Source organism: Patagioenas fasciata, chromosome 19 (genome assembly GCF_037038585.1).
Source record: "Patagioenas fasciata isolate bPatFas1 chromosome 19, bPatFas1.hap1, whole genome shotgun sequence".
Lineage (NCBI taxonomy): Eukaryota > Metazoa > Chordata > Aves > Columbiformes > Columbidae > Patagioenas > Patagioenas fasciata.
The window spans coordinates 3,887,140-3,909,754 of record NC_092538.1 but is presented as its reverse complement, the minus strand read 5'-3'; the positions used below and the strand labels follow the sequence as shown (position 1 = coordinate 3,909,754).

The window sequence follows — 22,615 nt, the reverse complement described above, 5'->3', positions numbered from 1 at the left end:
TTGAGATTTGTAACTGGAAAATTGAATTGACCGTGCTGCTGTAAAAATGAAAAATCATTGTGCAGCTCGTGGATTTACCGGAGGATATTTGCTTTGCTGGCAAATCAGGAGAAACTTAAAAAATCTGTTGTCATTGGCTACAGGGAGCAATAATCTCACTTAAACAAGGGAATAGAAATTAAGGGCTTTAAGTATGCCGTGTAGCTCTTCTGCATGTGAAGTAATTATTGCACATCATCATGCAGCTCATTTCTTGGGTCTAGAGAGATCCCGCTCTCAGCCAGGCTTCTCTTGTGGCCAGCCTTATTTGTTTGTTTGTGGGATATTTAACGGTATCATTGTGGAACTAGTCTTCACACAATTAGTAATTCAACCCGTCTGCTGGGGTTTTGGGGGATTTCATGCAAGATTGGCTTCTTAACAGGAAAAATAAGGTGGATGTCTCAGGGACCAAGTGATGAGCATATGTCGTCTTCTTTTCCACATGCTGAACATTATAGAAGGGCTATTTAATAAACATCCTTTTGGAAAAAAAATCATCACTCTCTTCCCCAGGTGACTTTCCAGACTTGCATTTCTAACCCAAATGTTCGTGCACTCGTATGCTGTGTGTTCTGGTCAAGGTTTTAAAGTATTGGTGGTTTTGAGAGCCAAAATACTTAGGAAATCCACCCTGTAGAATGTAGATATTCAAAGATTCCTGAGCTCTGACAATCGGTCTCTGTGCAAATGTCTTATGTAGCTAGAGTTGGAAAAGTAATTTGGCAGTTCCTTGCTTGTTTCAGTGACTTTTGGATGAAAATAAGTACAGAAAATATGTATTTTCCTTTTGACGATGCAAATACTATGATCTGTCTGACAATCCCATGGCATTTTTTTGAGCAGTCTCTTCTTGCATTACCAAGAATGCTCAAAGAACCAGAATGAGATTATAAACCAGCTGAGGCTATGGGAGGGACATGGAGAAATCACAGTCTTTCAGGCAAAAGCACAAGTTGATTTTGGCAAAATTAAATGCAGGTAATCTGAATAACAAAATGAAATCAGTAGGTGAGAAGGTTGGTCTGTCCTAACCTAGAGGGGCTAAGGCCTTAGAGTGTGTAAGATCTGTTATATTAATATGCTTCAAGATTCCAAGCATCCTTGGGATGCTCAGATAATTGTAATAAGTCCATTAAGCACGCTGCTGCCTCAGGCAAATTCCTGTTGTGCTGGCGGGGCAGCTTTGGCCCTGCCAAGGGGAACACGCTGTTCTCTGTGTTACTGTATTTTCTCTTATCGCGCTGGAGTGTCTCCGCAAGGTTGTGTTTATTCACTGCTCTCGTCCCTGATGTCCAGTGCTTCACTTCCCCAGGCAGAATTGAGTCTAATTCCCCTTTTCTTGGCAGAGAGCGGAACAAAGTTTGCTAAGCAAGGCAGTTTAGCCTAATATTTCAACCAAGTGGTTTTCAACGTGCTTTTATTTCTTGTTTCCCCTCTCAAAGTGCGCCTTGCAATCGAATTCCAGCAGCACCAAGTCTTTCCTACCGTGTTGACAGCAACAAGGACCAAACATTTGATGTGTCCCTGCGTTCATAACTCCCCCCAGCAGACTCTTTGTGGAAATCCCATCTCCCGCCTGGGCCAGATGTGGAGACGTCTCACAACTGGTCTCGCTGTATGAACCAGGAGGACAACCGTCCGCAGTCCGTCCTGGGCAACACGTGGGTGCTGGGGACCCACAGCCCTTCCCCAGGCCCAGAACAAATAACCTGCTTTCTTTAAACAAGCTTTGCGCCAGCACTTTTAACCCTTTGCTGTACATTTCTGCTTTGTTGGTTTTTTTAATTATTTGCAGGAAGAGCCCCAGGTTCCAGTATAAGTTGGGGAAGGACCTGTTGGAGAGCAGTATAGGGGAAAGGGACCTGGGGGTCCTGGTGACAGCAGGGTGACCATGAGCCAGCACTGGGCCCTTGTGGCCAGGAAGCCAATGGTACCTGGGGTGGGTTAGAAGGGGGTGGTCAGTAGGTCAGAGAGGTTCTCCTGCCCCTCTGCTCTGCCCTGGGGAGACCACACCTGGAATATTGTGTCCAGTTGTGGCCCCTCAGCTCCAGAAGGACAGGGAACTGCTGGAGAGAGTCCAGCGCAGCCACCAAGATGCTGAAGGGAGTGGAGCATCTCCCGTGTGAGGAAAGGCTGAGGGAGCTGGGGCTCTGGAGCTGGAGAAGAGGAGACTGAGGGGGGACTCATTCATGGGGATCAATATGGAAAGGGTGAGTGTCAGGAGGATGGAGCCAGGCTCTTCTGGGTGACAACCAGTGACAGGACAAGGGGCAATGGGTGCAAACTGGAACACAGGAGGTTCCACTTAAATGAGAAGAAACTTCTTCGTAGTGAGGGTGTCAGAGCCTGGCCCAGGCTGCCCAGGGAGGTTGTGGAGTCTCCTTCTCTGCAGACATTCAAACCCGCCTGGACACCTTCCTGTGGAACCTCAGCTGGGTGTTCCTGCTCCATGGGGGGATTGCACTGGATGAGCTTTCCAGGGCCCTTCAACCCCTCACATTCTGGGGTTCTGTGATTTTATTAAGTTAGTGTCCGCTTTTCATGGCTTGAAAGTGTTGACGCTGCTCTGGGTCCCCATCAGCTCTACGTGTGAATTTTGGCTTGTCTGACCATCTCTGCTCCTTCTGTTGAAATTTTTTGTTATATTTGAAAACTCTCTGTGGCCCTTTGTTTTGGTGGCTGTGTGACAAAGTGGGAAGGCTGTGTCTGCTGCGTGTCTCACTTCTCTGCAGGGAGGGTTTCCTGGGTTTTCATGGTTAGTCACGGACATTCACTAAAGATGCTCCATAAAATTGTGCGTGTCAATTTGAGTGAAGATGCAAAAGGCTGTTGCAGGACTGTTGCTGTGATTTTAAAGCCTGGGATGGGTTGCAAGGTTGTTTCCAAAGAGTTGTGTGCTTGTGTCACGCATTGCTAATTAAACTTATTTGGGTTGTCTTTTAGAGATTAAATTAATCAATAAGGATATTATTCCTACTTTGATGGTATCATTTGTACAGATTGTCACTTGAAGAAAGCAATTAACTGAGAATGCTTATTAGCTGATCCATCCCACACCTTATTTGTGTAGTAAAAATCGATTATTGAATTCATTAAGAAAAGCACAATCCAGGGATCCCTTTGAGGTTTAATGACTGACTCAGGCTACGTTTTACCATGAATGTTAAATCATCTGAAGTTTGAGATGGGTCTTTTAAAACTATTTCCAGAGGAAAACAGCGCATCCTTTTTAATAGCCCAGGGTTTTTTCCCCAGATTTGTCATCTGGCTTCAACAGATGAGGTTTCTGGTGCCGCCGCGTGGGTGCAGCTGTAGGTCTGGGAATACACAGCTTTGAAAATCAAATGGCTACAACGAGGGTATTGCGCATGGTGTCGGTAGCGGGGTTTTCTTTAATAACCAGACTCCAGTGCTGCAGCCACTTGGGCACAGGAGTAAGGCGGTTGTACCGGCAGTGACATTGATGCTCTCCCCGCGGGTACCGTGCTTGTGCACCCTTCAGTCTTTCCGAAACCCTTAAAATAGATTAAATAGCATTTTAATGGCACAAATCTCCTGCCCGTGTTTTATCCATGAAGGAGCCCGTTTTGTTTATATGAGTGCATTTATTCACATGCTGAAATGTTGAGAGGGTCAGGCAAAAAGAAAGAAAAACAATCAAGTAGGTATATTTAGATTCCACAAGGGAGCTTGGTTCTTTCTGCATGCAGGAAATCAAATTCTTCTCTTCATGCATGCATTTCCCATAACATTATAAGAAGAATGCAGGGATGGTATTTAGAGCAAGTGGTTCTTTCAACATCTGTAGCTTTGTCGGGTCTGAGATGACATGCGGGGGATGAGCAGCCTGTGTCCAGCCTTGGGAGAGGTGGAAAACCCCCCGTGGGATGGGAGCAGAGGAAGGACGGCCCGGCAGGACTGTGAGCCGTGAGAAAGACGTTTAGATTTCTTTTCCTCTCTTTTTGTAAAGAAAATACCCCAAACAAACGCTAACACACTTGCTTTCCCAGCCCGAGTGCGAACACCGGCTCCGATACCCTGTGTCTTTATACACCATGGTGCACGTCTCTAAAATGGAGAGTGATGGACACGAGCGTAATGGGGAGCACAGAAATACCATTGCTGGATGGGTATTTGGCTGGGTTTCTATGTGCATGAACCTAATATATAAATAGCACGTCTCGTCAAAAGGTAAAAATCTCCCTGGTGAGGATGGAATTAATGATACCAACCAAAAGCACAGGTGTCTAATATCAGGTGCCACGTTTTGGCGCTGTGACGGGTGTTACTGCTGGCACTGCAAATGTTTTGCCAGGGCATTTTGTGTGGTCGTCTTCAAATGTCTGTCTCTCTCCCAGTTCTTTTGGTTCATATCTCAAAGTCTGGGTGCAGACAGAGGCAGCCGATGGTTGGTAACATGTGAAATTCCTTTAACTGCCCTGCCCGCCAGCGCCTGGGCCTGAATTCCAGCGTTCACCGGTGACTGTCACGCTGTGCCATGTGTGCCGAGGCTTGTGGGACGCAGGGGATCTGTGATGATGCGTTCTAAACACTGGGTTTTTAAGCGCTTTGAATAATAGGAAGCTGAAAAGCATGTAATTTATTCATGAGGCTTTATTGGGCTTGTGAGGGTTCACTGAGATGCAGTAGTTAGGTTTGAATCAAGTTTCTCGTGACGTGCAGGTGATAAAGCTGGTGAGGGGCTGGAGCACAAGTGTGATGGGAGCGGCTGAGGGACCTGGGGGGTTCAGCTGGAGAACAGGAGCTGAGGGGAGACCTTCTGATCTCTGAACTGCCTGAAAGGAGCTTGGAGCCAGGGGGGTCGGGCTCTGCTCCCCAGGAACAAGCGCCAGGAGCAGAGGAAACGGCCTCAAGTTGCACCAGGGGAGGCTGAGGTTGGATGTGGGGAACAATTTCTTCCCCAAAGGGCTGTGGGGCATTGGAACAGGCTGCCCAGGGCAGTGCTGGAGTCACCAGCCCTGGAGGGTTGGACAGACGGACATGAGGTTCTCAGGGACATGGGTTTGGTCCTAGAGTTGAGTTATGGTTGGACTGGATGATCTTGAGGGTCTTTTCCAACCAAAGTGAATCTGCGATTCTATGATTTTTCATGATCTGCACCTAGCTTTGCTGAGACTGAATTAGTTATGAAGACAGGGTTTGCTGTGAGACATCTTCCAGGCTTTATTTTGTGGTTGGTTGCAGGAGGTGTCAGCACATGGGCTGACACACGTTTCTGGTTGCACAGAAGGAGAGAAAATATCTCTGATTAGTTGAATGTTTGGGTTTAAAATTACCAGATACCAGTTGTGTATCTGGGGAAGATGTACTGTTCAAACACCTGCTTTTTTGACATTTCTGAGAACTTACACAGAGGAACTGGAGTCTCCACGAAGCTGCTCAGATGCAGATGATGCCAAAGTCAGTGCGAATCAGGGGGATGCTCGAGTGGGGCTGTAGGTAGGAGGGGAAGGGGACGAAACTCTGGGCTCACCCATCAGGGGAAGAAAGTTTGGAGTTAGAGCAAGACCCTGTTTGAGAAGTTGGGGGCTAAACCTTGGTAAAAGTAATAGGGGAAGCACCAAAGCTTGGGGTAAGTTTCATTTAACAGGCACTGGAGTTACGGTCGGCCCAGCCTGATCTGCAGGACAGAGCCAAAATCCACTTAGAAATTGGGGCTTTTTTTTCCTTTGAGACTGTTTCCAAATAAAAAAAAACAAGTTAACTTGGAACAAAATAAGAGGCAGAATAGGACTGACCTTGGAAAAGCTTTTACAGCTTTAGAAATAGCAATACACCAGTAATATGTTGCCTTCGTGTGCAGCCACAGACTGTTTATTTGTACCTGCATCCCTGTTAGAGAAGTTGATTTTGCTCTTCAGAGTGATTGTTGTGTGGTTGGAGAAACATTTACAGCGCTGAACAATATCCAATCACTGCCTGCATTTATTTTAAGGGCAGAAATCAGTACAAGTACGAATTCAGATCCTATGTTTGGCATTTTACTTGTCAGCTCGGTATTTACTGTAGGTGCTTGAAGATGCTTTATAAGAATCTCCGGTGTAGTTTTCCAAACTGGTAAAATGCTTTTCATCACAACCACCTCCATGGAAATGGAGCCGTATTTTGATTATTTTCTAAACAGGCTGTAACCTCTGCATTGGGAGGTGCAGAGCGGCTCTGCTGGGTTTATTGCCAGCGAAGGGAAATCTCAGCAGCCGCAGAGCTCCCAGCCCACTCTTTCCTCTTGATGGAAAATGATTTGTCATCCCTGCCCGCTGACGGATGGGGACAGGGAGAGCCGGGGGAAGGTTCTGCTATTTTCACCCCACTGGATTCTGGTGTTTTCACTGACAGGTTGATTTTTATGCTGGGAAGACCCTGATGGTCTTTGCTGGGGAAGATGATAACTCTTGCCGTGCGATAGGCCGCGTGTCGCGGGTGTGATTCACTGGTGAGTGAAGAAATCCATTTTAAGACTCAGCCGTGCCGTATCTTCACTTGAAACTCTGGCAGGTGTCAGCTATTTACTGGTGTTTCACAGGATCGGCGTCCATGACAAACGATGGTTGAGGATCCGCCAGGCGTTGGTTTAACTCGCTGGAGTCAACCCCGGTCACCCGGGTGAAAAAGCCAGATGTGGAGAGCGCCAGATGTGCATAGCAGCCACAGCATCTCCACAGCTAAAGAGTCTGTGGGCAGCAAGGGCAAGTGGCCGTGCAGGTTCATAGAGATTAAAGCAAAGTTTGGTTCATTTATACTTTTCACCAATGGATTTTAGAAACTGGAGCCTAACTGGATGAGCTTTCGAGGTCCCTTCCAACCCCTGACATTCTGGAATTCTGTGAAGATGGATTCCCGGACCATTTCAACTGGCATATTCTCCTCTGTGCTGCAAGGCACATTGGTTTGCTTCTTTATGAGCCCTCTGGGTCCTGCAGAGTGGAAGCAGCCCTGGGACATCCCTGTGTCCCCCAGGCCACGTCACGTCTCCAGCTCTGAGCTCTTGTTAATGTGGGGATGATGCGTGAGCCAGAGCCATCCCAGCCCTCCCAGTGCCTTGCGGCTGCAGTTCAATCAGGAATTGCTGAGATGTGGCAGAGTTGGGCCCCTGAAAGCTGGTTTTATAGCATCGCTCCCTGGAGGACAACTGTCCTTTAAAGTATTTCTGGGTCTCTGAAACAATAACTCTCTGAAATTTGCTTTCTGCTTTCAGTCGTCACTATACAAGGTGAGCAGCAGCCCATTTACTCTGTGCATGTGCCTATGATGTCTGGGATATAAATTACCCTATAAAACAAAAAACAGGCTTGTATCTTCCTATAAACCAACTCCAAGCCAAACTGAACTTTGTCTCCTTACAAAAAGCACGCCTGGGAAATGCCAGGAGAAAATTTGACGTGAAATTACGCACCAATAAATGAATCTTGTAATAAACTGAGATGAGGAATGAGGTTTTTTTCATCCCATTATATTCATAAAGCTTTCGGAAAGCTCCCTGTTCATCATGAGTGCACAGGCAAGGTTATTTTTCTGTCTTTTAATCTGTCCTTTCTTATGAAAGACTGTCTTGTGACGCACTTGCTGGGGCTGTGGGACGCTCTGATCTCTTCCCCACTCACCCAGCACCACAAAGTTGATTTTATCTTTGTCTCCGGTGGCTCGGGCAGGGTCGGCACCTTCAGACCTCGGGGTGTCCTGTCTCGTAATCCCTGAGCTTTGGGTTTTTTTCAGGGATAAGGCTCTCTCTTCATTCCCCAGAGATTTCTCCTAGGCATGAGGATTGTTCCTGGTGAAGACATCATCAATCCTGTTACATTGCTGTGATTTTTCAACCGAAAAGCTTGTAGTTAGAAATTCCTAACCACCTTTTAGCGTGTTCAGTGTCTCTGTAAAGCTTTGCAGTCATGCTCTCTCAAGGAATTTCAGGTCATTTTTACAAACAACCCCACTGTTTTCCAATAGACCCCGCTGCAGTCACAGTCCCGGCTCTGCGAACTCTTTAAGCCGTATTGCTTTTTCACCATATGAAGCACAGTTAAAAGGCAGCTGATGACAAGAAACAGAGACTGTGTGTGTCCAGTTGATAGCAGTAATAATAATAGTATTAATGACCAGGTACTGTCCCATCCTTGTAGCAATCCCAGCTTCACTCCCTTTCTCTCCTGCCTCTCGCCTGTGCTCTTCCAGCATCCCAGTTTTGCTGCATCTCCTGGACTCCTGAACATCCGAATCCTTTGCACATCAGTATCCCGCTCTTTGGGATTGCTTTATAGCACTTCCTCTTGTGTCAGCTTTTGGGCACTTTTGATGGATTGTGCCATGTTACAGTCACCCATTCCTCCAAGAAACTGCATCCAGCGTGTTTGGATGCCAGTCACCTGCCTCCTGACCTCCTCCTTCTCGGTGTTCTGAGCGTCGTTCTCCATTGTGCTGTCACAAGCTCCAGCACACAGTGAGTACACAGCACTTGTAAAATACTTAATAGGTATTTTAACACTTGCTACAGCATCGTGCTTGGCTCTGAAGCTTTGTAGAAGACTCTATGTCCAGCCCATGGCTGCTTTTGATCTAAATTACACTTGAGCTCACTTTGCTTGGTTTACCATATTCAGATAGCTCTTGTATATGTGAAGCTTTATTGGGGTCAGAATTGCCTTGTCTTGTGTGTTTAGAAAAGGCGGTGTTGTCTTTGGACTATAACGGTATTAATGGCAATGATAAGAAGTGTCAGTTTGGTTGGTTGTCTTCTCAAATTAGTTGGCTCACCTGTTCCCCAGCTTTTTCAGTACCAGCAGACTTGAGTGGCTGCTGCAGTGTGGCAAGAAGGAGAAAATTCCCAGTAAAATTCAGTGGGAACTAATCATTTACCTCCTTCAGCCATCCCAGAACATCTCTCTTGTGACCAGCAGGAGCCTGGCGCCGAGTGTCCCTTGATGTGACATCACTTGACACTTGCCCTGTACATCATTGGGAGTAACAGTGGAAATAACCAGGTGTGATTTATGGTTCCGGTTGCATTTATCCTTCAGTCTAGGGTGTCCTTGTGATGCTCGGTGAGGCTGGCGGGGGGCTGCTCTGTGGGACTCGTTTTGAGCAGCGTTCACACTCAGAGCTCCCTGTAAAGCGGGTTCCATCACAGCAGCAAACTCTGGCTTCCCCGTGGTGCGTTTATTATTCATAGCAAGGCTGTTGCCTCATAGGTGACCCCATCACCATGATGCACCGCTGCCATAGTGCGGAAAAGGTAATTAACCCCAGGAACCCTGCACTTGGTTTTCGTTCGTCTCCTTGACTTCAGGGGTTTTCCAGGAATCCCGGGGCAAGGGGAAAATATCACAGCTTGTCCTCAACATCTCCTCGCCCTGGTATTAACCTGCCAGAAAAATCCTTCCCTCAAATTCTATGAAAGTTCAGGCAGTTGGCCAAAAACTTCCTTGGCTTTGCCTAAAAAACTTGGCCACTAAGGTTTTAGATATGATGGAACTAAAGTATATATTAGGGGGGTTTCTGCACTGGGGATTTTAGCAGTATTTTCAGCAACCCTGAGCTGGTTTGGAGCAGGAAGCTGGCGAAGGCAGAGCAGAGAATGAAATGAAGTTCCACCTTTGGCTGCGCAGGCTGTGATCCAGCAGAGCACTTAACCTCCCAGCACCTGGGCAGTCCTCTTAATTCCTGTGGCACCATTGCACCTGCTTAAGCTGAAGTGCTTCTTAAGTGCCTTTCTGGAATGAGGCCTCTCAAGCTGAACTTGAGCCATAAGGGTTAATATTTTCAAAGCAATTTGCTTTACTGGAAGAAGGTGTTGTTTCTCAGCTTTGCCCCCTCCAAACGGTTCTGCCATTTTATGAGCTAATTAATTCATCTAGCTCTAAAATACAAGTGCATCCTTCTTGGATTTTGTCATGTGTCACCACCTTCTAGAGAGTTATGATGTCTTATTTGCACAGAAAATACTGGGAGAAGACACCGGGAAGTAAACTAACCTGTTCATTGAATAAATTTATACCTAAAGCTTCAATAGCAAACACATTCTTTCACATTCATCTACAGGCACAAAATAGGTATTAATTAACCAAGGTGCTGCTAGTGGGCATATGCAAATGAAGCGGCATCAATCAAGCCAAGATCATCCCTTTTTTTCTTTGCGTTTTTACTTTATTAAGAAATACTGCTTTGTGCTGACTGCGGTGCCTTAATATCAGATCTGTGCCTTGAAGCTCAGTGCCAGGACTGAAAAGAGAAAAAGAATCAGCAATTCCTAGCGCTGCAGAAACCGCTGCAAATAATGCAGCTTATGATGAAGAATTCATATGTAATCCCATAGAGGAGATAACTGTCTAGATCTGCCTCGGGCACCAAGAACCGGGGTTTATTTTTGCAGAAGGTGCTTCAATTCTGTCGAAGCAACTGAGTTGAATGGAGAGAGACAATTAGATATAAATTCACATTTGGACTATATATATCTAACTTAATATGTAAAATAGGAGGTTTAGGTGTATTGCAAGAGCCAAAGTGATAGCAATACCCAAAGCAATAGTAACTAAGCGCTCGCTTCAGGAGGAGGATGGTCCCTGGTGTTGTCACCCTTGCCCAGATGGGGACACGGGGTCGAGCAGCTGCCTCGTTCGTGGGCAGCAGCACTGGGGACACTCCTGGTACCTCCGCTCTGAAACGCTTCGTGTCTTTGCCAGCATTTTGTCCTGCACATCTCCCAGACCCCACGAGCTGGTACCGGTCTGCACCTGATGGTCTCATTGCTGCCCTGTTCAGCTCAGCAGTCTGCTTTCGGTTTCTCTTTTAGTTGATTTGTTGCTAAGTATTGATTGTCCTAAAGGCATATCCGTGGTTTTTATAATTGCTTCTGAGGCTGTTTTTTGTTTATTTTCCAAACAAAGGGTCTAAGCTGGATATGAAATGATGAGCCAGGACTGCAGGGAAGGACCATAACCTTTAATGTTTTAGAGCTGGCACTAACATTGCTGGCAAACACATTGTGAATGGCAATGAACTCCTTACTATCTGGTCTTTCCATCCAGAGATGTCTGTCCGCCCAGCAAAGGCAGGTCACTGTGGATAATCTCCTTTCCTTACGGGGTCCGGTAGCACAGACGTGTCTATTAACCCCGAGCGCTCCCTGTGCCCACGTCCCTGCCTGTTTTGTCCCTGGAGCTCTGGATGGAGAGAATTGGTCCAAATCCCCAGGTTGGTGCTTTTCCCTGGGATTGTCCTTGGGTCCCCTGTGCTGGCAGGACACGTTGTCCCCGTCCCAGTCCCCTCCAAGCAGCTGTGAACTCCAGGAGGGTAAATCTAAACCCAAACCTGAGTCTCGACTGTCACCCCTCTATTTGGTCTGATTCGGTTGGCTTGCAGCTGTAGAGTTACTGCACTCAGAAATAAAATGTTGCCTTTCTCCTTCCTGGGGTTTTTTGGTTTAAAATTATATAAAAGTACAGATTCCACATCTGTTTTATTTTCAAAACCTTAGCATTGGCCATTTATACTTGAAAATCAGTGTGGGTCCACAAAAAGTTCAAGTTTCTTATTGGGTTTTCCAGGATCGGGAGCATGGGCTTTGGCTGCGAACATTGAAAAACCACATTCCTGTAGTTCTGGTTTCTGCTCAGCCAGCTCCACATCCCATAATATCTCACTGCTTTGTGAACAAGGATGCTGGAAGCTTTGTTTTCTCCTTATCTGTGCCTGCTCCAGTGGCATCTCTAGTGGGTGGTGAGTCCCAGGAGATGACACACACGGCCTGCCCTGGGGCCTCCTCTGTCCCTGCTCTAACGACCAGCACAGATGTCTCCATTCAACACAATTCGACAAAACCAGAGCTGGAAAAAACAATGCAGAGGTTTCTGATATTACAGCCAGCTCTTGCACCCTGACAGCCCCCAGACCCTTCTGCTCCCACCAGGGGCTCCTTCCAGCCCCACCCAAAGCCATGAGCAAGGAGCTGATTTTGCCGGAGCACCCGAAAGGGTGACCAACCACTTTGTCCGTCCCAACTCCCTTCACAGCCTGTGGTTGCAACCACATTTCTAGTCCAAGCTCATCAAAGCCACCAAGTCTTCAGTAGTTCTCTTGCATTTCTTCTGCCCAGACAGGGAGGAACCGCTGCCAGGATTTGGGCTGTTGATGTGCCATGGTGATGGGTCACCACCTCTTCTTGGCAATGGGTCACCAGCTCTTCATGGCGATGGGTCACCAGCTCTTCTTGGTGATGGGTCACCAGCTCTGCTTGATGATGGGTCACCAGCTCTTCATGGCAATGGGTCACCACGTCTTCATGGTGATGGGTCACCACCTCTTCTTGATGATGGGTCACCATCTCTTCTTGATGATGGGTCGCCACCTCTTCTTGATGATGGGTCACCATCTCTTCTTGGTGATGGGTCACCATCTCTTCTTGCTGCCCAGCCTTGCTCCTCGCCAGCCCTTTCATCCCACACCATCCTGTCAGAGCAGTGGCATCGCTTCCCCACTGTGTTCCTTTGGTAACAAGCACGTATATCCTCTCTCACCATATCTATTCTACTTGGACTTGACCCATGGCCAAGGGTTTGCTGAACCCCCATGTCTCCTTGCAGGTCCCCTGCGTTGCCTGAAGATGCATCTCCATGTGCTTCTAAGGCCATGGAGCAAAAGCTTCAAAATACCAAAGACTCAAAAATTGTTTAGAAAACACAGCTGTTTGATCACAGGAGGCCTGGGCTGCTCAGCTGTGTACGAGCGCAGGAACGACAGACAGACCTTTCTGAGCAGGGTGGATTCATGGTAATTTTTGCTGGCAGTCGAAAATCAGCCAAGTGAACCATTTTGAAAGCCTTTCAAAACCATTCATTTACATCATCTGCTGCTTTTGTCAAATGCACAGAAGAGCGTCTTGTCATGTCTTTCGTCTGATTTTTACAGGAGTTAATGTTGTCTATTTTGATTACATTACAGGAGCAAACAGTTGTTCGGGGATTATCATTTGTATGATACAAGGAGAACACTCAAGAACAGTAACAGGATTGTTACTTCAGCTGAAACTGCCATTTAATATATTTTTTTCCTAATGTATAAGCTTAACAGCAACTGAAACTACATCTGGTGTTGGCTGTGGTCACAGTGCAAGGAGCGGCTCATGGAGGAGGATTCCTGGAGAGCTTTTTGGTTTGCTCAGATGAGGTGAGGGCCCAGAAAAAGGAGTTTGGATTTGGCACATTTTGAAGCCTCTTTGAGGAGCCGATTCTGCTCTTGTGGTGTGTGGTTGGGGTGGTGACCTGGTGACGTGGAGCTGTGTCCCCACGGTGAGCAGAGGGACAGGAGGAAGGGATGGGGTGTCCTGTGACCCCAACAAAACCGTCTGTCGATGGGGTGGGAGATGGGGCAGGTGAGTCCATCTCATTTGTGTCCTCCCTGCCTCCAAAAGCTGCTGCTCTTGGTGTGGATTTACCCAGCAGACCAGGGAGCTTTTTATTCTGTTTATTCTGCTTCCATATGAGCTGGAAAGTGCCTCTTGTTTCCAAAATCTCCCTTGTATTTAAAAACATTTAGAGCGACTGCATTTTCACTTTTTGCAAGGGACGCTTAGGTACCGAATCGCTCCCCGCTTCCCAGCGTCTTTCTGAACAAGAAAACTGAAAACTGTCTACCTAAAAACTGAGCCCCCCAGGGAAGCGTTTGCCTGGGCTGCTCTGATCTCGCTGTGGGGCACACTGTTCACGGCGGAGCCGTCTGCACGTTGAATGGATTTGCTGGGCTCTTTCTGTGACATGGGTAAAGGCAAAAAATGTGTTTATTGGTATCAAATTTAGAAGACCCATGACTTTTAAGAGGGAGATATGTTCTGTGCTTTGGAAAACATGGTGCGAAATGGGAAACATTGAGTTTTGCTGTCTTTGCAGAAGTTCTCTTGGCTTTACTGACCAGGCTTCTGCGATGCAGTTAGAATCCAAGTCCTAAAAAACTGAATGCATAATAAAATACCTATGGCATATCATCATTTTCCGTTATATTACTGTAACTGGTATATATATTTAAAGGCAATCATTGCTATGGAGAAGGGAGGAAAATACAGAGAGCGCTTTAAATTTTTTAGACATTGAAACATATGAAGGAGGAACTATAATGGTAATATACCATAAACCTATTTTTTTATCTTCTCATAAAATTGTATCTCTCTCCCGTTTTCTCCTAAAGTTGATCTGACTTCCAGTACGCAGGCTCCAGAAATAAATCGACGATTAACTCAACAACAGATATTCATAAAACTCCTTGTTTTATAGCGACATTTGAAGTAGCGCACAGAACTACACACCTTAGGTACATTATCTGAACTGCGGGTAAATGAATAGTTACGTCTGGTACAGCTTGGGTGCAGTTGTACTTATCCTGCTGGTGTAAATTCGTGCAGGTTTATGGAGGGATGTCATGGTGCATTCAGCGATGGACTCGTGATGGTTCTTTTACCTTGATCTCAGAGCGCAAAATTAAGGCGACCAGTATGCCAAGGGGTTATAATTCAATCAAGCAGTGTTACTTTATTAATTTGCCTGTAAAGCGGCACACGATAGAGAGAGAGAATAAGAAAGAGAAAGCGGAAAGAAACGGGGAAAAGTAAAGGTAAAGATGAGAAGTGAGGTTGTGTTTGTCACCAGTGCAGTTCCAGAAGCTCCCTCTGGTCCCGTGCAGTCCTTCTGGTCCTCTGTCGTGGTTCGGAATCCTCTAGCAGAAAGATCTTCAATCAGTGTCCATTTGGGACTCATCTCTTATGCTTCTTCACCCCCCCTTGCTCCCATTGTTTCAGTCTCCACCTTAATTTCGCAACCCAGACTCGTACTGTGCAGGCTCTAAAGATTCACTCTTTCTTTTGCCAGCGCTTATATGTCCAGCATTCAGAGTCTTTCTGTGGTCCACTGGGTGACCTCAGGACCCCTGGCGAGCTTCTGGCCATGCTCCTTTTCATTGCCATTGTTTGGGGGAGCAGGTGGGGGACACGTGTGCCTGAGGCTGCAGGTGAGAACACAGCTTCTGGACGGCAGCTCTTGTCCCTGGGTTGGAGAGACCCTCCTAACAGCAGCTTTCAGGAGATGGGGGCTGGTTTGGCTGAAGCAGCAGGCGAAGTCCATACAGCAGCCATTGTGAGCAGCAACGCCCCAGTATCAGAGAAACCAGTGCAACACCGTGCTGCTCCTCGGGCCTCTCTCCAAGTCACTGTCCATCTGTTGTTTCGGTCAGGGCTTCAGTTCTCTAAGTTCTTGATGGCGATGTTCAGGCAAATCCTGCTCCATCTTCGGACCGACTCTCACAAGGGAGAACAGAAATATTCTTTCATAGCTGCAGGAGGCCTGGCCCGAGGCTGAAGATCTCCGGGTGTTGCACTGAGGGAATGATTTTACTTCTGCCGACGTTTTCTGGCTTTAGAGCACAGCTCAAGAACTGCAAATGAGATTTTCTTTCTTTTTTCTCCCGGATTTCCATATTTCAATTCCAGTTACGAATAAGTCCTGGGGCATTTTGAGACCGGCTGCTTTCATTGCTGGAAAGCATCACTGTAAAGGAAAGAAGAGAGCTGTATTCTAAATGAGCAGCGTGTAGTAGATTATTCTCATTGAAAGCGTTTAGCTCTTGGCGAATGTGTATCATGTAAATAGAATAGGCTGTAAAGAATATCTGATAATGTCGACTGAAGAGCATGAAAAGCCCATTGTACAAATGCTCTTGATAATCACCTGGAGGGGTCTGGGCTCTCAGAAGTAGACAGACGTGCAGGTTTTTCTGTTCGCGTTGCTGCAGAGGCGTTTGGTGCTTTACATGGAGAAATGTTGGTGTGGATGACCCTGCTTTGATGGAGGGTGATATGTTCCCCACTCGTTTCTCTGCCCATGTCCATCCTTTGCTTTTTGAAACTCTGTCCTCTGTGTGAGGAACTGGGATGGTATCAGAGGGACTTGTCGTGGGCAGCTTTGGAAAACATTGTCTCTGTGTCAGCAGCAAGGAAAACACAGGATTTACCAGGAAAAGAGCTGAGAATGAAGCCAGGAAGTTGCAGGGGCTCCCACACCCCAGCTGTGATGTGCAGCTCCGGGACCTCTGTCTCAAGAATGATTTGGGGTTGGAAATGGTTCAGAGGAGGGCAGAGGGGTAATGGAGGGTGGAAAGGGCTCGTGCTTTGGGAGTGCTCAGCAGAGAGGGCATCTGGAGCCTGGATAGTGGGGAGGACGTGGGGAAGCTGCAAAATCAGAAGTGACAGAGGGTGGGCAAACAGAGTTTCACACAAAATCCCAGAATGTGAGGGGTTGAAGGGCCCCGGAAAGCTCATCCAGTGCAATCCCCCCATGGAGCAGGAACACCCAGCTGAGGTTCCACAGGAAGGGGTCCAGGCGGGTTTGAATGTCTGCAGAGAAGGAGACTCCACAACCTCCCTGGGCAGCCTGGGCCAGGCTCTGCCACCCTCACCAGGAACAAGTTTCTTCTCATATTTAAGTGGAACCTTTTGTGTTCCAGTTTGCACCCGTTACCCCTTGTCCTGTCACTGGTTGTCACTGAGAAGAGCCTGGCTCCATCCTCCTGACACTCCTCCTTTCCATATTGATCCCCATGAATGAGTCCCCCCCCAGTCTCCTCTTCTCCAGCTCCAGAGCCCCAGCTCCCTCAGCCTTTCCTCACACGGGAGATGCTCCACTCCCTTTCTTGGGACTTTCCGCTGGGACACGTACTGAAGGGAGCCCAGAGTTTGAAAACACCAAGGAAAATGCCTCTTCACCATGTGTGTGGGCACTTGGCTGCTGCTAAAAGTTCACTTAAGCAACAAGTTCCTGGATTAATTAGTGGATTAAAAGTCCACTGGGGGCTATGAAATTTAGAGACAGTGGCTCTGACTCCAGATGTCACCACATCTGGGACAGCAGCACTACACGTTTCTCCTCTTCAGCCAGCACTGGCTCATAGCCACATCCAGCTTCACTTCTCAAAAACCTAGACCTGAGTTTGGCTGAAAGTGAAGAGGGGACCCCTGAATGTTAATCTCTACTCAGTTTATTAGTCTTTTCCAACCCCACCTATTTCCATCTGGTTTTACTGTGCACAGAAAAGTGGTGCCCGCTCAGACACCCCTGGTTGTGTCCATGTGATGCTGCTGCAGCTCTGGGCTTCTTACTTGAAGGGTCTCCTGGAGGGGAATATGTATCCTTTATAACGAGAAGAAAGACTTGGGCGCTTGGGTGATTCATCCTGGTGAAGTTTCACTCCTGCAGTGGGAGTTTGGGTAAACGCCATAGGCTGGATGCTCCATTTGAGCTTGCTGAGAGGAGACGCGTCTCCCAGTCCTTATTTCACCTCTGTTTGTGTGGCCTCGCTTCGCAACTCGTCTGTGTTTAGAAGACAACTCCGGGAAAGCCATAAAGCACCGAAGACACACACAAGTTCAGAGCAAGTGCTTTCCAAGCTGGTTCTGTGCCCTGCCCCCGGCCAGACCGGCGTGTGCCGGGGACGCGCTCGGCAGCAGGAACGTTTTCTTCTGACAGAGCAAATCAGCTTGAAATCTCCTTGCAGGAGAGGTTAAGCACAGCAGACCCAGATCTGTCAAAACTACACTCATTTCATCATCAAGGCAGACGGCATCCTCCCTTCTACTGTTCCCAGTGTGCTATTTGTTAACCCTTCACCCTCTGCCTTTCTCAATCCGTGTCCTTTAATCACCCGTTAATCAGATTAGCGTGCCTGCCTTCATCCTCCTCTTTGCTGCTGTACCTGCCAGCCCAGCCGAGCCAGTTAAAAGTCAGCGTTGACAGGTATTACAGATTTTTCTATTTGATTTCTTCCTGCTGTTGCTCCTCATTTGACCCTTCCTTGTACATCACTAGTAGACATGCTCAAAGATTACATCTTTCCTTTCGCGCGGATACTGCGTCTGGCACTCCTGCTCTGCAGCGAGGGCTGGTGTGTCAGCGTTTTCATTTTAAACCCCTTGAGAGAGGTTTAGATGGGCCATAAAAACGTGTGCTAATCTGGAAGTTGATGTACAGGTCGCAGGGACACGCTGGCGTTGATGAATTGTGGAGATGCAGCTGACAGGGTAGACAGCTCAAACGCAATTTCTGGCCCTGCTTTTATGGCCAAAATTTGCTTTTCATGTGAACAGTAGGTTAGAAAGAAGATGCACAGAATCAATGCATCAGGAGAGCTTAAGTGAAAAAAAACCACTGCAGGAGACATTTATACCCTGCAGAACAGCAGCTTTGAGAAATTGTCGCCGCTCTTCTCTTCTAAGAGTGATTGAAATGTTGCTTTTAAAAAAAAAAGGAAAAAATACTGAGGATGCTCGAAGTGTAGCAAAACCGCTCATCTCTAACAGTCCCGGGGCTGGGTCAAGTTAAAACAGGTCTCAGCGGCCTTAACACCCGCAATACATGGACAGTCTGAAGGCAGCAAAGGCGACACCGCGAGCCTGAGCTGTCAATGTGAGACGGTTCCTGCGAACGCCCGGCAGCCGCCGCGCTCACCTGAGATGCTGACTCCCTCTGTAAGAGCGTTCACGCCAAGGAAAACCGATTGCTGCTGCTTCCTTGTTTATCGTCTCAAATATCATTTTAAATTTATTTAATTTTTAAATTGTTTCTAATTTCAAATTGCCCATCCTGCACCGTAACTGATACATCACCTGTTCAGGGTAACCAGCTCCGACCCTGTGTTTTTTGAGTTATCCCACGCACAGGGAGGACCTGCCTTTAAAATCTCATTCCCAGGCTGGCATTTATCTACTTTGTCTATATCAGTTGCTTTGAAAGGCAATGCTATTTAAAGACAACATATGTTCCTCCCCAGCATGGAGAATTATAAGACGTATTTCATCATGTCTTGCCTTGCAGTTCCTGCATGTTGCATAAGAATTGCTATTTAAATTATGGTGATGTCCTGGAAGTGGCGTGATCATATCTTTAAGATGCGAGCTAACTTATTTTCCCGTAAACATGTGCAGGGCAGTTACTAGAAAATGCCCATTTTTTTGGTCTCGTGCTTTTCGAGCTGATCCACAACAAATTCCCTGTGGCCCTGTGGGCCAAAAATGAGAAATGGTGTTAGCGAAGGGAAAATCTTAAAACATAAGATAGAATAAACCCACCTGGGTTTGTGGAATTGGTGATACATCCTGAGATTGGAGTATTGCTGAATTTAAGGAACCACAGAACTTAAGTTTATTACTAAGAACCTGTTTGATGATGAAATAAGTTACAATGAAGAAGAGACAATGAGCAGGTTTCCTTTCTGATCCAGTTGGCTCATCCTTGTGAGAATTGTCCTGGCGTTCTGCTGGTTACGGTATAACTGTTCCCAATAAATGCAGTTGTGGGACATCATGCTCTGCTCCAAAGGGGTTTGGAAGGTGTGTGATCCTTCCCACTCACGATACAGGAAATAATCCCTCTGCCTGAGGATGATTTAATGCAGTATTTGAAAGTGTATTTTCCCTGAGAGATTCACCAGTTTTCTGTTTTGCTAATTGCTGCTGCTTTGCAGTAATACATGTGGATGGCGTCTGAGTCAAATCCGTCAGAACTGAACCTTCCTTTTGACTGTACAATTGACGCTGACTATGGTAACAATGCTTTGCACGTCTCTAGGTCAGGTTTTCCGTAGGAGATTTGCAGAGTCCTTTCCAAACCCGTGATTTGGACACAATAAAGGAACTCGGTCAGACCGGACACTCGCTGAAGTTTCCAGTGGCTGCTGGTTTTCAGGCGTTTGCCTGGGGTCTGTTCTCCCAGCTTTCATTTTGATGCCGGGCAGAGCTGCACCTGTGTCAGCCAGAAGAGATTTTAACTGCCGAGAGCTGGGTGCGAGTCCCGGATCAGCCAGGCTGAGTCCTCAGGCAGGGATCTGATCAGATAAGATCGCTTGATGCGGTTTAATGTGGATTGCCACAGCACCAAATCCTCCTTGCGTGAACTTGGCTTGCGCCAACATCGTGTCGTCATCTAAATCTGGTTAAAATGTGCTACATTAACTTAATTGCTTAGACTCATAGAATCATTTCGGTTGGAAGACACCCTCGGGATCATCGAGTCCAACCATAACCTAATTCTAGTACTAACCCGTGTCACTAAGAACCTGGTCTAAATGCCTTTCAAACCCCTCCAGGGCTGGTGACTCCAGCACTGCCCTGGGCAGCCTGTTCCAATGCCCCACAGCCCTTTGGGGAAGAAATTGTTCCCCACATCCAACCTCAACCTCCCCTGGCGCAACTTGAGGCCGTTTCCTCTGCTCCTGGCGCTTGTTCATATAAAAATGCCCCGATAAAAATCCTCTCCCTCCCTGACATTGCTCCAAGGTGGGAAAGTCAAAGAAACACGGAGTCTCGGTACCTCTGCACCACATGCTGTGGTTCAGCCAGATGTCAACTGCTTCAAACAAGTGGTTTTTGCTGAGGACGAGCGTTACAGGCCGATACCTCCCTGACCTGTGAGTATCTGGGGTTGCGTGGTCCGGCAAACGTTGCACATTATCTTATAAAACAGGGCTGAGAGGGAAGAGCAGCAAACCTGGTGATGGGGAGGGTGCCCACAGCCCACGCACAGGGTATTCGTAGCCTGGGGTTTTATTAATACGTTACTTGAACCTATTGCTGCTGTGGACAAAGCGGCTGCCGGTGTTTTTCTGCAAACAGTCTGGTTAATCCCCGGGGAAGGCAGGTTTGTAATTGAGGAGCTGCGTGTTCACCCCGGCTCTGATTTATGCGCGCTGCTACTGGAATACATATTCATGACATTTTTTTTGCATAAAGTAAAGCAAATTATTGTTGTGAAAATATATAGGGCAAGAATCCCTTCAATTTGTTACCTCCTGAAGTGTCTCTTGTGATTGGAATGAAATGCAAAGTGGCTGGTTTGGGTTTGCATTAGTCTGGGAGGGGAGAGGGGGTCATTTGTTAGCGAGCCGTCCTTTTGTGAAAGGGATGTGGGGGACTCGTAAGTGTGAAATTGTGAAAGGATGTGGAGGATTCATAAATGCTGACAGACCCTGTCATTCCCCAGATCTCTCTCTAGCTTCTATCAGTATGTTATATTATTATTGGTTATAATATTATCACTTATAGTAACTGATGGGATTACTATAATGCATTCTGCTAATTCACATGACGTATGTATAGTGTGGGTTAACATAGCTCCAAATGTACCTGAATCCAGGTTTGCTGTCCCCTAAAAACGTCACCAGTTTCTGTGTGTTTGTTGGAATACGTTGGAGTGTTTGTGCAGGGCTGGGGTTTCAGTTTTATCAGTGCATCCAGGAGTTTGTGTTAGTGTGCTCATCCTACAGCTGTAAATCTTTTATATACTTACAAAATATCAAAGCCTTTTGGCAACTCATAAGCGGAGAAGGTGTTTGAAATTGTGGTCTGACCTGGATAAATTGCTCTGCGTGAGTTGTTGGTCCGGCCCTGGAATTGCCACCGTGTCACCCAGATGAGTTTCTGGGCTTTGGGTGACTTGTGCTGCCCGAGTATGAACAAAAACCCTTTGTCCTTCATCAGTGCTGCCCAAATCGGGCAAATCAAAGAAACAAGGGAGAGATGGAGCTTAGCGAACGTGAGGCTGATTTCTGATTAAATGTGAGGGTTTAGCATACCTTGTAGATGAGATCTACCTTTAAATTAGTACACTGTGAACTCTAAATAATTGCTCGAAGGAAAAAAAGTGCTCGAAATGATGGATTACTTGCCAGCGTGCCGAGTGGCTCCTGAATGGAAGGCAGGTTGCTGCTGCTTCTCTCCTGGAGAGAAAAATACTTGGAAAAATATAGTGCCTGGGTCTGCCCTGTGCAAATTCAACCTCCTTTCCTTTTCCATTTGAATTATGAAATGCTTCTGTTTGTTTTATATAACCATTTGATTGGCTTTGAGAAGGAACACAATGTTATTTACTGTGCTTTAGCCTTGTACTTTAATCTGCTTTTTAGCAGCAGAACAAATTAACTATTTTCTCCATCTCTAGCAGGAAAGCTCTGGTCCAGCGCCAGCTGAGCCTCCAAACAAAGGATGCTCTTAGTCACCGCATATTCCCGAGCTCCCGTCTTTAATGGATTATTTTATTGTTCTCCCTCTGATTTGAGATCAAGAGTGGAGATGTTTAAAGCTATATATTTACAATATACAGGGCGTAAGCCCCTGAGAGCCAACGGCTTTACGCAATTCAGGACACCCTATGTTACTCCAGATCAAACGCTTCATCGTGTTCTGATACATGGGAAATCCTTTTAAGTGGCAAATGCTGCTTGGGCAACCAGATGAAGCCAGTGATTATTAATACTGGGAATTAGCATAGTGGGAAATTAGAAAGTTAAAGAAAACTCCTGAAAAGGGTCGTGTTGTGGAGATTGCGTTGTAGCGAGAGCATGTGGTCCTGCAAGCTTAGCAAGAGTGACAAGGCTGAGGGTAAAAATGGTGATGATGATGATGATAATAGTAATAATAGGTGAGACCACACCTGGAATATTGTGTCCAGTTGTGGCCCCTCAGTTCCAGAAGGACAGGGAACTGCTGGAGAGAGTCCAGTGCAGCCACCAAGATGCTGGAGGGAGTGGAGCA

The 22,615-nt window shown here is 46.8% G+C and overlaps 1 protein-coding gene across 6 annotated transcripts in view; it reads left to right on the top strand.

The window, feature by feature from the left end:
* The window catches only part of GALNT17 (polypeptide N-acetylgalactosaminyltransferase 17), a 272,817-nt gene that overhangs the window by 198,171 nt on the left and 52,031 nt on the right, over positions 1–22,615 (top strand). The gene's annotated exons all lie outside the window — the stretch shown is intronic.